The sequence below is a fragment of the Rhineura floridana genome, chromosome 4, assembly GCF_030035675.1.
Source record: "Rhineura floridana isolate rRhiFlo1 chromosome 4, rRhiFlo1.hap2, whole genome shotgun sequence".
NCBI classification, from domain to species: Eukaryota; Metazoa; Chordata; class Lepidosauria; order Squamata; family Rhineuridae; genus Rhineura; species Rhineura floridana.
In genome coordinates this window covers 19,345,851-19,359,126 of record NC_084483.1, presented here as the reverse complement: position 1 = coordinate 19,359,126, position 13,276 = coordinate 19,345,851, and the positions used below count along the sequence as shown (strand labels likewise).

Sequence of the window (13,276 nt, the reverse complement as noted above, 5' to 3'; positions counted from 1 at the left end):
TGTTTTTTTTTGAGTAAAGAACTCCGCTTGCTCTATCCAACCCAAATGAAGATGAGATGCCCTCATGCAAGGACCATTTTGCTGTGCAAGAGTCTCCAAGCTTTCCCTAAGCAGGCTCCTACTCCTTATGGAAAGAACCATAGCTCAGTGGTGGAACATCTGCTTCGTATGCAGAAGGTCCCAAATTCAATCCAAGGTATCTCCAGGTAGGACTGGGAATGTCCCTTGTCTGAAAACTTGGGGAGCCACTGCTAGTCAGCATAGACAGTACTGAACGAGATGGACCAGTAGTCTGACTCAGCACAAAACGACCTCCTGTGTGAATCAGCAGTCAGTAGAAAGGCAGGATTTCCCCAAAATGGAGAGTAACCATGGTCAGAAGCAGCTTGCCAGGTGGGGCAGAACGGCTCCATTGGGCAGGGAGGTCAGCATATTGCAAATGCACTGGCAGGAGTGCCAGACTGGGCCAGCTCAGGCATTAGCTCTGTGCCCACCTCCCCCCTTTCGCTCCCAGTAAGCAACAGCAACCCATCTGCCAGGAAGAGAGATTAGGGGCTCTGCCTCACCCAGCAAGCTGCTGCTGACCATGGTTCAGAGAGGAGCAGTTGGGGAGCCAGGTGTGGCTCTGCGTCCTTATCACATGCCTCCTGAGGTAGGCAACTCACGTTGCCGAATCATGGGTAAGACAGATATATCCATAGAAGAATACACATTCAAAACAGATGTGAGCTGAGACTCACCTCCTAGCATCTAATCTCATGAGTTGTGCCAGGAATTCCAGAGGCTTCCATATCATGGAACTGCTGAGGCAAGAATAGGATGTTTATTACAAGCTGTTCTGAAACTGCAGTGCAAAGCACTATCTACATTTGATAAATGAATAAATGTATAAGCCAAGGGTAGACCAATGTGCCTGCCTCCTGATGCTGCTGTAGTACTACAACTCCCAGCATCCCTGACTGTTGGCAATGCTGACTTGGCTTGGCATATGGGAGTTGCAGTACAACAATATCTGGAAGGCACCACATTGCTACTCCATAACCCATCCAATGATGGCCACCAACTTGGATGGCTTTAAAAGAGGATTAGACAAATCCATGGAGGATAAAGCTACCACAATGGCTCTGCCTCCATATTCAGAGGCAGTGTGCTTCCGAATACCAGTTGCTGGAAACCACAGGAGGGCTCTTGTGCTCAGGTCCTGCTTGTGGTCTCCCCATGGGCATCTGGTTGACTACTGTGAGGACAGGAGGCTGGATTAGATGGGCCTTTGGTCTGAGCCAGGAAGGCTCTTCTTACGGTCTAGCCACACAGTATCTTTCCACCCAGTCAGGAGCCTCATTCAAGGGACCATCCTGGTTCCGTGCATTCATTATGACTCAGCTCTGAGGGGCAATAGACCCAGCTATAGTGTTGACTTCTGTTGGCCTAATAAAGTCATCATGACAAAATTAACTAACTGAATTACTAATTTAGTAGGTAATATTAGAAATGGATTGAAAGGGGCCAGTGGAACATGATTTTGCTAATTGCAAGGCTATTTATCCAAGATACTCTGGGTGTTTTGAAACAAAATTCAGCTTTTGTCTCACTACAGCAAGTAAAATGAAACATAAATGAATCTTAATTTGAAATGTGATAGGTGTGTGTGTGCACGTGTGTGCACGCATGTTTGTAAATGTCTTTAGGAAAGTAATAGGCGGGAGCAACCAACTTACAAAAGCAACCAGGCATCTCATGTCTTGGAGCTATCCCAGCTGGGTGGCTGTATGACAATATCACTAGTGCTAAATGCATGCAGTGAGCTTTTGCTTCTCTCCTCATGCTCCCTATTTAGATTTATTTATTTTTCTGCAAAACAAACCATGACTAAGATGACTGACTAGTATCAGGAGTATACAAACTCCCTGTCCCTAATTGTGTTTTATTCTTTTAATTTAAACGGAAGATAGCCAAAGGCAGAAGGCTAATTTGTCTCACTCAGAAGGCAATGCTCTGTGAGCAACTAAAAAAGCTTTGCTACTGTATTTTTTATTTTTTAAAGGGATACAATGGATTTTTCTTTTCTGGGAAATGCTAATCTGCTACATTATTCTCATTGATGAACAATCTGTGTATGTCTGCTTCAAACAGCCTCCCAGCAAGAAAAGGTAGGGATTGGAGAGGGGGGGCACTTTTTCCCATAGGCTTCACTCTAATTTAAGCAACTTAATAGGTATGTTATAGAAGCACGCTGGCTGGGGCTGATGGGAGTTGTAGTCCAAAGCATGTGGAGAGCACCAGGTTGGGAAAGGCTCAGCTAGTCTCTCATTGGCCCTATTCATGTGTGTATGTGGGGGGAATAAATTATGAAAGGAAAGCACGAATGGTGTGCCAGCCCTGCCCTCTCACCACATCCCCTCCCACTCCACTCTATCTCCAACATTCCTTCATCAAGGAAGAAAGTCTGAGGGGAACTTCAAAGCACATTCAGAGCACATTCTTTGGAGCCTCTCCGCATCGGAAGATTGGAAGTGGAGTGGGGATATTGGAGAGAGGATGGCACGATGTGCACACTGATTCTCCCTGCCCACTTCATGCTCACACACACTCTTTTGAATGCTTCAAGAGGGCTTCTCTCTTTCCGTCAACCTTTGATACAAGGAACACCCACCACAACCAGCACTGACCATCAAAGTAACCAGGGAAAGAGGAGGACAACCTAAATATCAGGATCTCCTCAATGAGACAGACCAAATCCAGAAGTGGCCCCATATCTTTCTGCTGCTGAGGTAGTCAGGCAGAAAGAAAGAATCCAATCCACTTGAAAAGGAGTGCCCTGAGGAATGTCAGCATGAAAATGTCATCATTTGCTTTCCTCAGCTGGTCAATATCATCAAAGCCCTCCCTTCCTACCCCCAAGTAACTAAGGGAAGGGTTGCTTCTGCCTTTTTTCTGCTTCATCTTAAGTAGGCAATGCTATGGTTACATTACAAGAAGGGGGATTAGGAAACCCCTGGCTAAACTTGCTCAGACAGCTATGAAAGATTCTGATAGGCCTCGTTCTAAGGCTAGGCACTTGCTTCTGCTAAAGTTTTCATAAAATGGTATTCTATTCTGAACACTTCTCTGCATTTTTTCTGTGTCACTGAAGAGCCTTACAGATATGAGAATGTTTGGACTTGCACAAAGAAAGGGGCCCAAGTGTCTGCCTCTCTTCCCAGCACCAGCAGCCCTGACAGTGGCAGTGACCATGGGCTCTGATCCTATTCAGTGCCATTTTCTGCTTCAGCTGCACAGGACAACAGTTGTAGGAGCGGATGGCATTGGGCTTCATGATGACACAATCAAGCCAGTCAGCTTTGGCTATTTGATAAGATCACACAGTCAGATCAGAGTGAGGGCAATGCTTCCTTCTCTCACGTTAAGGCAAAAATATTTGCTTGAGACCATTTGGTGTAAATCAAAGTGTAGATCTAATATTAAACCATGGTTAAAGCTCACAAGGAAAGGAAGGTGGGAATGTGTTGAGAACAAAGGAGGAAAGTGAGGGAGGGGGCATGGATTCATGAGACTGGTTACTGATAATCAGCTAACTATAGTGGTAACCCAGTGGTAACCCCTTGCACGGACCAGTGTGCCACATGCAGCAGGAGCACAGCAGAAAGGGGGTTCCAAAGCATGTAAGCCGAGTTGTAAGTTGCAGGATAAAGAGCTTCTGTTCTGCAACCCTTTGATGGGACAGAAACATTAGTGATTAGCACAGGTATTGCTGTAATACCCATGCTGCCCTTGAGTATACAACACTGAGGAAAATAAGTTATCTGGAACCTGTAGCACTTGCACAAAGGTTATATAAATTGCCAATATTACCATTTGTGAATTGGGCTGTACATGTGAATACATGGGCTGCATCTAGAATATGATGAAAACAAATAACGTGGAGAGTTTTTGACAGGCAAAATGATAGGGTGGAACTATCAAGGTAATTCCAGGCTGCACAGAGAGCAAACTGAAGAATTTCCAGCAGCTGACTTATTCTTACTTTGGGCTTTTAAACAGAGGCACAAAACCCACAAAGGCACAAGGACAGAAGAGGTCTGGTCTGTTTTACCAGTCATCTCAGCCAGGAAAAACAGGTATGCAGCACAATTCTGGAATGGCTTTAGCATCAAGCTCTCACTATATCATTTTCATTTCAACAAACTAGACCTTCTAGTTTTCCATTGTTTTTGCAGTTTTACTTGTGGCACATTTGTGACTCAGAAAAATAGGCAAGTAGACCAGCATTAGATTTGCAAGAGGAAGGGAGGGGGGGAGAAACTACTTACCAACACTGGAGGATCAAGACAATACTAGAATCTTACCGTTATCATTCCCCAATACCTGCATAAATGGAACTTTGAATTCAGGGCTGGTTTGGACTGAATGGCTTTATTTATGCTAATACCTGGTTTCCCATATAGCTTATTTAGCTTTTGTAGAAGCTGCTTGCTTGTAATAGATCACTGTGAAGTGTGCTGTATATAAGAGTGGAAGAATTACTATAGCTAGGTTCCTATGACAATTTTGTCTCCCAAATCTGATGTGCAGGACGTCTTGTCATCACTCATCAGCAGTCAGTAGGTGGATGTGTTTGTGTGAATTGGTGCGTGTTGTGTTTTAATATCTGCTGTTGTTTTCTTGCCAGCGCATGTATGTGTCCCAACCTTTGTGCTTGTTTGGAAGAGTAGCAGCTCAGTAGTAGAGCACCTGCTTTGCATGCAGAAGGTCCCAGGTTCAATCCTTGACTTCTCCAGGTAGGGCTGGAAGAGACTTTTTGTAGTAAATTAAGATTAATAAGACAAAATAAAATAATGAATAACCTGACTACCTCCCAACTGAATTGGGCTGCACACAGGGAATGTATGACCTTGGAGACTTCCTGACTTTAGCAAATTTGGAAATGCCTAAGTCAACTGATTGTTCAGAACTGGACCTATGGAGTTCTGTAAATTACAGCTACAGTTTTGGTAAAAATAAACAACTTGGGAGTATTGGTCAGTGATGGCAGTGGGTACCTAGTATGATGAATGCACTTGGCACATAAGCTGACAGCAGTCTCAATGAAAATGATTAGTTGCATTCAACTAAGTCCTACTCAGAGTAGACCCATTGAAATTAATAATCCTAAATTAGCTGAATCTATTAACTTCAATAGGTCTATTCTCAATAGGACTAGCAATGAATACCACCCTATGTGCTGAGGAAGGATTTCAGGAGAAAGGACAACTTATTAGAATACATTCAGCCATCACAAGTTAGGAAAACTGATCTTCAAAGCTTGTCATTTTCAAACATAATCAGCATCTTAGTAATAATTATCTCTTAATTATTCATACATTATAAAATTAATGTAATTTTATGAAAGAGAAGATCTCAAATTTATATTTGGGTAATATTTTTCCCCATGTATAGCATGTGTTAGTACTCCTTTAAGATACTGCCACATTTTAGCTGATTAGCTTCTCTATCAATCAGCTTCTCCTGATTAGGGTTGCCATCTTTTTAACACGGCAGTGCTCCTGAGCCATTATTAGTATGAGGTTACTAATTTGTAGAAGATGACACATTTCCTGGCATGGTGATAGGATAATCTTCACCTGCTTAATTTTTTCACATCAGTAAAATGGGGGCAAGCCTACTACTCCTGACCTATCTTTGGGGGATAACTATATTTGCTATGTAAAAACAAAACCTTTTCCCAAGCAGAATTAAATATCACTATTTAAAAGTTGAATTTAAATAGTTATGATATGCAGGAGCAGCAGGTCCCACCTACCTCCACCCTGGCAGCTCAACCACATCTTCACATTGCATTGAATTATGCCCCCAATTAAAAAAAATTATAGATGTTTCCTTTTTAAAAAAACAAAACTTAAAAGGTTCTGTCCACTCTAGAGGAACTACTATGCCTGCAAATTTCATCCACTTCTGTTGACATTTAACATTTCCCAGTAGTGAAGGGGGAAGGGGAAGAGAAAAAAAGATGAAGCTTTATTTTTTCTGACATGGACATCAATACTGAGATGATTCAGGCAGCCTCCAAAGCACTTTGGAGTGCACATTGGCTGCCTGGATGTTTCCGAGCTCGATTCAAGGTGCTGGTTTTAACCTATAAAGCCTTACACGGCTTGGGACCACAATACCTGATGGAACGCCTCTCCCGATATGAACCCACTCACTATGCTCAAGATCAAAGGCTCTCCTCCGGGTGCCTACTTGGAGGGAAGCTGGGAGTCTGGCAACAAGGGAGAGGGCCTTCTCAGTGGTGGCCCCCAAATTATGGAATGATCTCCCTGACATGGTGTGCCTGGTGCCCACACTGTTATCTTTTCAGCGCCAGGTCAAGACTCTTCTCCCAGGCATTTTAGCACGTTTTAAATTGTTTCAAATTGTGTTTTAAATTGTTTTTAAAAGATGCGTTTTTAAATTTGTATATTTGTTGTTAATGTTTTTAGTTATTGTAAACTGCCCAGAGAGCTTCGGCTATGGGGCGGTATATAAATACAATCAATCAATCAATCAATCAATCAATCAATCAATATTGATTAAGGCAGGCTGTTTTCTGAAGCACCGAATTGGGGTTCATACCAAATGTTGTGATCAATGTCTACATCTTCCATGTACATTGTTATTGGGATATTTTGACACTACTTCCAGTGATGTCAGGGTAAACATATAATTGTGGTGAAGAAGCTCTACTAATACCAGAGAAATCAGCAATGATGAGCATTTCGTACAACAGGGTTTACATTTTAATCCTTTCCTCCAAGATTTTTGCAATTCCTCTGAGATATGAATCATCTCAAAACATCATGAGCACCCTTTTGTCATGGAAAGTATCAGTGGCGATGTTAATAATACTAAACTCAATGTTAAATAGCACAGATCCCATGGAACACACATTTTGTAAATCTGGGAGGAACACAAGCAATTCAGCTTTATCCTCAGAACAAGTTTTATTCTGATTTTGCTTTTAACAAACATTTTAATATGAAGGCATCGTTTGTTAGAGTTTTCAGTTATGTATGGCACAGACAAAAGGAAAAGAACAGGTTTATCAGCAAGTCCAGCATTTAAATGTCAGATTAACAAAAGAGACTTGTGTTAACCCTACTTAGCAGTCTATAATAAAAGATATTTTGCAAGCAAGAGACTACATTTATTTGCATTGAAGTAAAAACATACTTTTGATCAAGAAAATTACATTTTTTATGACTTTATTTATATCACAAATGTCAGGGTAAGGCAAATCCTTGATGAATTGTATGATAAAATCCCTATTTCCCAAGAAAATATATCAAACATACTTTGCTAACTTTGTCATTTTAAAAGCAAAGCAGACATGCACTGCATATAGAGAAATGTCTTTTTTCAAATCAAGTGCATAAGCAGAACAGTGTTAATTCACAAAAGAGGCTTTTCAGTGCTTCAGGGAGAGATTTACAATTAGCTGTAGTGAATAAAATACGCCCCAATATTACAGAAAGTAATGCCTCAGACATCTCCTCTGTAAACTTTTTATGAAAAGGAAACTTGTCAATCATATGAACAACTGCTAGAATAGAATCTCATCCTTCAGTGTAGAATGAGGATGTTAAAAAGACACCTAGGAACAATAACATTAAGATCATATTGTATGCAAACACAAGTAATATAGGGCCTCTGTTCTCTATGTGCAAAGCATTGTGAAGGCAGTCTGGGCGGGTGGTGAGAGTATATCTGTTAGATGTCATAAAAACTTGGGTGTTAATGTAACAATTCACACATTTTAATGTCCTCTATAGAGCCTACTGTGCCTGTTTCTCTAAGCTCTAACAGAATCTACTCTGGCTGCATTAAGAGTGTGCCTATGTGTAGCTGTAGCCAAGAAAATGGGGACTGTATTATTGCCTGCATTATTTACTTTAAAAACATCCACCTGGCCTGAAAGCACATAGAGTCAAGTCTGACACCAGACTGTTGCAGTTTAATCAGCCTTTTCCACCTTCATAGCCTAAGATTCCTGCCTTTGCTTCACACTTTGCTATAGCATCCTGAGGCAAAACTTTCAGAACCTGAAAGAACCACCACAGTTAAGGAGAACCAAGGTTAAGTGGATATGGCAATGAAATTACTTCCATGTACTATAGGAGAATGGCTCTAATCAGAGTATTTTGGTAGTTAATTATGTCATCTTTAGTAGAAGTTCAAATAGCTTTTCTCTACATATTTTTGTACATTCCTCTTGTCTAGTCTGTTACCCTTTTGCTGCTCCTTTCTAAAACTTAATCACAACACTGCTTGGAGGGATTTGCATGCCAACAGGCATTGGTTCATACTGGTTCTCCAGTATGCTACATGGATGAGCACATGAATTAGATCTATATAATTTTGACAGAACCATAAAAAGTTAAAACTAATTTATTTATTTTGTTTAAAAACTTGTAACATGCAGGTATTACTCCAAACTTCCTAGACAAAGGGAACCCTTTAGCCTATTTCATTTTGAGCAAAATGTATGAAGGAGAATTATTACAGAGTTATCAGTTACACCTCCCATCTCTTGCAGGATTTTACATCCTTTGCTTTTTTAGAAGAACCATTTGATGCTGATGCGCGCTGGCCCCAGTCCACAGATCTTCATGTGTAACACAGATATCCACAGGCACACTCACGAAACAACTCCAGCCATCTGAGGAGGCAGGTGGCATGGCTTGGACTTTAACCCCCATGCATCTCCAAACTCATGTTTGAGTATCTTCTACAGAGTCTACTGTGTATATTTCTCTAAGCTCTAACAAAATCTACTTAGCCTGCACAAGCATGTGTGTGTATAGCACTAGCCAAATGAAAATGGAAACGGCATTGTTTACTTTCAAAACCAAGCAAATCTCAAAACGCATACAACCCTACAATCCCATATGAAAAATATTGTAAGCCATACAGGCCTGGTTCGCATGACATGGTCGGCCAAACTATGGCTTACTGGGACTGTGCGAACAGGCAGACTCTCAAAGAGGAGTGTGCAACTGCTTTGTTTCTTCTCAGTCTTATTTACTGCCATTTGATGCTGAGCAAAGGTAAGGTTTGGCTTAGCATGTTGTCTGAACTCAGACTTCCGGTGAAGGTCTGTCCTCACTGATGAGCTGCTGTCAAGGTTTGTTCTTGGCTATAGCTCATGGTTAGTGAGGTGAGAACTTAACCATGAGTCCCAATTTGGGTGGCATGCTAAACCAAAGTTTGGCTTAGCACAGCATGGGAGCAAAAAGGACCAGGGAGGAGTAAAGCAACTATGAACTTTTATCTGGGAGTCCGCATGTTTGCATGATCCCAGTAAATAAGCCATAGTTTGGCTTACTGAATCAGGCTGCAGTCAAGTCTGAAATCGGACAACTGCGATCTACAATCCCATGCACATATTACTGCAAGTAAGCCCCATTGAATTTACAATCAAATAAATATACATAGGATTGTACTGCTAATCAACATTTTCCACTTCCGTATTCTCAGCTTTTCATCTATGCTGCAGACTTTGCTACAGCACCCTGAGGCAAAAGAACTGGAAAAAAACAAAGCCTTATCTTTCAGCGTGATGTGAACCAGTAAAGACCATCATTTAGGCAGTCCCATGTATTGCATGTGGGATTTTTTTTTAAAAAAAATCCCCACAATCACCCTTTCATGCATGGATCGGCTTGGGCAAGGTAATCCATGCTCTGAAGGCTGCTTTCACATGCAGATTGCTTTGGCTAAATTGGGGTAGTTTGTGATGCACAGCTTGCTAGACCTTTGATAATAGTAAGTGGAATCTACCAGAAATGATAAATCAATACAAAGACAACCTGTGAATGTATATGTGTGTGTGTGGGACATAATAGCAGGAAAATATATCTCTGATTACAGATAGCAGGAATGAAAATGAAAAAAGGCACAGGAGCTTCACAGGTAAATGGGGGACTAAAATACATTCTTACTAAGTACAGGAAAATATCAGAAGACATATATTTAAATGTAACCAATACAGTTTATCATATATAGAACCTAGGTTCACATTAATGCTGATGATATTAACGTCTATGTGATTCTAGATAGAAAAGTTAGTTTCCTGGGCACCACTGCAATGGATGATTGAAAATGACATAGAAATTAGCAATTGAAAATGTCACCTTTTCATAGTGCAGTGTCTCCCCGCCATCCCACCGCACACAAAAGTTGCTTAATAGGAAATGTAGCTATAGATCACATTGGAAACAGCAGCCCTTGCTTTGTGATCCACCTACAAATGGCATGCTGTGAACTAATTCATATCTCCATATACAATTGTGGAAGTTTAAAATATGCTTCGTACTTTGTTACAGATTCATGTTGGGAAAACTGAAAAAAATGAGTAGGAACAGTAGATTTCAGCTTCATTTCACACACATACACCTTTATTGTTTTGGGTTGTTGTTTTTTAAATTCGGAAAATTATTTTTGGACTGTGGAGGATGGTGTCTATGCATAATGAAGTAAAACCAGAATCTCATAATAAAAAAGCATTTCTCTAATTGTTTTTAACAGCAGTTGGAAAATAGTTTTCAGAATATCAAACCCTGGACCCATGCTGTGTATTCTTTCAATCTTGCAAGTAGGGTAACATTTTAATTTACAGTGCGGTTGAAAAATGAATGTAAAATTCTTGTTTTTAAGTTGAGCACAGCATTTGCGAGCAGAACAGATGACATATGGTACAACATTCCTCACTAAATAACTGTTAATTGCATCTTTGTGTATTAAAAAGTGTGCATATGCAGTTGAAAATATAACAAGAGTTGACAAGAAATTGTTAAAGCTAAAAGCTATATTTTAATGTGCTAGATGCAGAATATTTGCTATCCCTCTTATCAGAGGGCACTGAAAATATTAGGTACTTTAGTAGTGTTTCAAATCTGGGTTTGACCCATTAGTAGACAATAAAATATTAGGGTAAATAAAATGTCTCATGCCATGAGGATATTAGCAAATAATTTGCTAACTGTGGTAACTGATTGTCATATGAGAAGTCTACTTAGTCTAGAAACTTCAGTTGATGTATTATTCTGCCCATGGGTAACCTCAGCCATCCACACTGGACAAGTTAAAACCCATCTGAGAGCCATTTCCAATGTCAGTAGTAGCCCCCTACATGAGGGCAACTGTAAAATACTTTTGCATGGTGGCTACTCTGTATGGGAGTTGTAATGCTTGCAAGCCTCTTATCAGGTGGATGGTCCAATCATATGGAGAATCTCCATATGGAAATATTTTCCAGCTTCTGGTTTAGACTCCCTGCAAGGCATTCCAGCCACATGGAAGGGTATGTTTGTTTGTCTGAGCATGTTTCACATGGGGATGGTAATATTTGATGCAAGTGGCCTGAAATCATTCACACTTGTCTCTATGTATTCCTAGTTCTTATACTATCCTATGGGCAGTAGGAAAATCATCATCATCATCATCATCATCATTGTCTAACAAACTGAAAACTATCAGGCACTGGCAGCAGCAGGCTGACAGTACCAGTATGAAAAAGGATACTAATATTGCTAGCATCAGTGTATTATTTGGGAAGCTGCTGATGTAAGTGCTTTGTAATCCTTTAGAACAAACTCTTAGGCTTCTGATAGTTTCTAATAATGTTTAAAAGGTTTTTTTGCACCTATTGCCATGAAGGGACATTATAACTGAGAAATATTTAGAAGTATTTATAATATTTAGATGTGTGTGTGTGTGTGTTTGCATGTACGTATATATTCTGCAGAAGAACAGGGGGCTTAGATTTGCAAAAGAAGATGCAGAAAAATACAAGATTGAAGCAAAGAAGAACCAAGACATCATAACCAAAGTAGAGAAGCTTCAAGTTGTGTACTGAACAAAATAAAACAGAGGAGAGAAACAACTGTAAATGATCCTTTTCCCTTCTCAGCCTCCCCTCCCCCCATCCCAAGTTGCACTCTCCTTGGTTGATGTTGTCTGCTAGTCTTAATGTGGTCTTATAATGCACCAGTGACTGCAGGTTTTGTTTCACCACCCTCTTCTCTTCTTCTCTCATCATGGCCATCTGTGGAGATGGAAAAGAAAGGAAGCAACTCATGAAGTAAACTACTGAAATACAACTAAGTTGTATTTTACCTGTGTTTTCTGAGGGCTACTTCTGACACTATATTTTACCACTGGTTTTACAAACTGTCAAGAATGGCTGGTTTCTAAGGTTGTTAACTAATATGGTTCTGTGGCAAGGAATGGTGGGGGGAACACCTTGCCTGAATAAGGGCCTCTGGGAGGCCATGAAACTATTGGTTCTCAAAGCTGAACTCAGTTAATTAGGCAGCGAGCAAGAACACCTGCATATCTGTCTGAGACTCAAAGCCACACGCCTGGGAAGGCTGGAGAAGCATGTGAGCATTATGAATGAAAACTCTAGAAGATTTCATCATCAGAAAGCCCCTGATTGGCTAATTAATTGCTGGGCTTTTCGCCATAAAAATAGAACTGTGATTCTGGGTCTTTGTTCCCCAATGTTCTTTGGTGCTACCTGATGTTGGGGTTCCATCTGCTGTCCAGGCTATACATCTCTGGGAAGATGTGGAACCGCAAAGTTACTCTGCTGTTTTATCTATATTGTGTGACTTTAGATTGGCTAGATAGCTTTGTTATTTTTACTTGTGACTCGAACTCTCTGCCTTTTGTATTTTACCCAACTCTAGGGGTGTTTGATTTAAGGAATTATTTTGCTGCACTATTTTTGCACTTACATTTTATTTTAATAAAGCTGCCTCTTATTTACCCATGTGTGTTCATTTCAGGGGGAAATTGGCTCTGAATCCAGCATCTTTGGCCAATTAGCTACAGACTACTGGATAGTTGGGTATTTTGCCTTAAGGCTCCAGGACAAGGAGTGCATTCTTGGCTCTTGTCTTTTGGAATCCTTGGCAGATCTATTTCTGGCACTTTGGGTTTCTCTGCCCAGAGTGGGTGACCAGGTTTAAGGGGTGGTGGCAGTCTACCTATCTTGCAGGGTTGGTGTTGGTTTAACTTAACCCTGGTAAGGGAGGCATGGGTTGTGCCTGGTTGGGATCTATTGCCCTGGGCTTGGGAGTTGACCCTGGTGGGAGCTTGCGAGTTGTTGAGACAAACGTGCAGGAAATATTGAGGAGCAGCAATCTCCTGTCCCTTATTTTTTTGAGGGCTGGCTCTGTCCTTCATTTTGTTCCATCATACCACCTTATGCTTTAAGTTGGAGGATTTCTATAGT

The 13,276-nt window shown here is 40.8% G+C and overlaps 1 protein-coding gene across 2 annotated transcripts in view; it reads right to left on the bottom strand.

Annotated features, from left to right (window-relative positions):
• Window positions 1-6,935: 6,935 nt before the first annotated feature.
• LOC133382924 (ADP-ribose glycohydrolase MACROD2-like) overlaps window positions 6,936-13,276 on the bottom strand; it is a 110,130-nt gene continuing 103,789 nt past the window's right edge. The window contains exon 6 of one of the 2 annotated variants that reach the window (XM_061622595.1): window positions 6,936-12,082. The gene's annotated coding sequence lies outside the window, so the exon portion shown is untranslated. The remainder of the gene's footprint in view (window positions 12,083-13,276) is intronic. The other variant, XM_061622594.1, reaches the window with a different exon arrangement.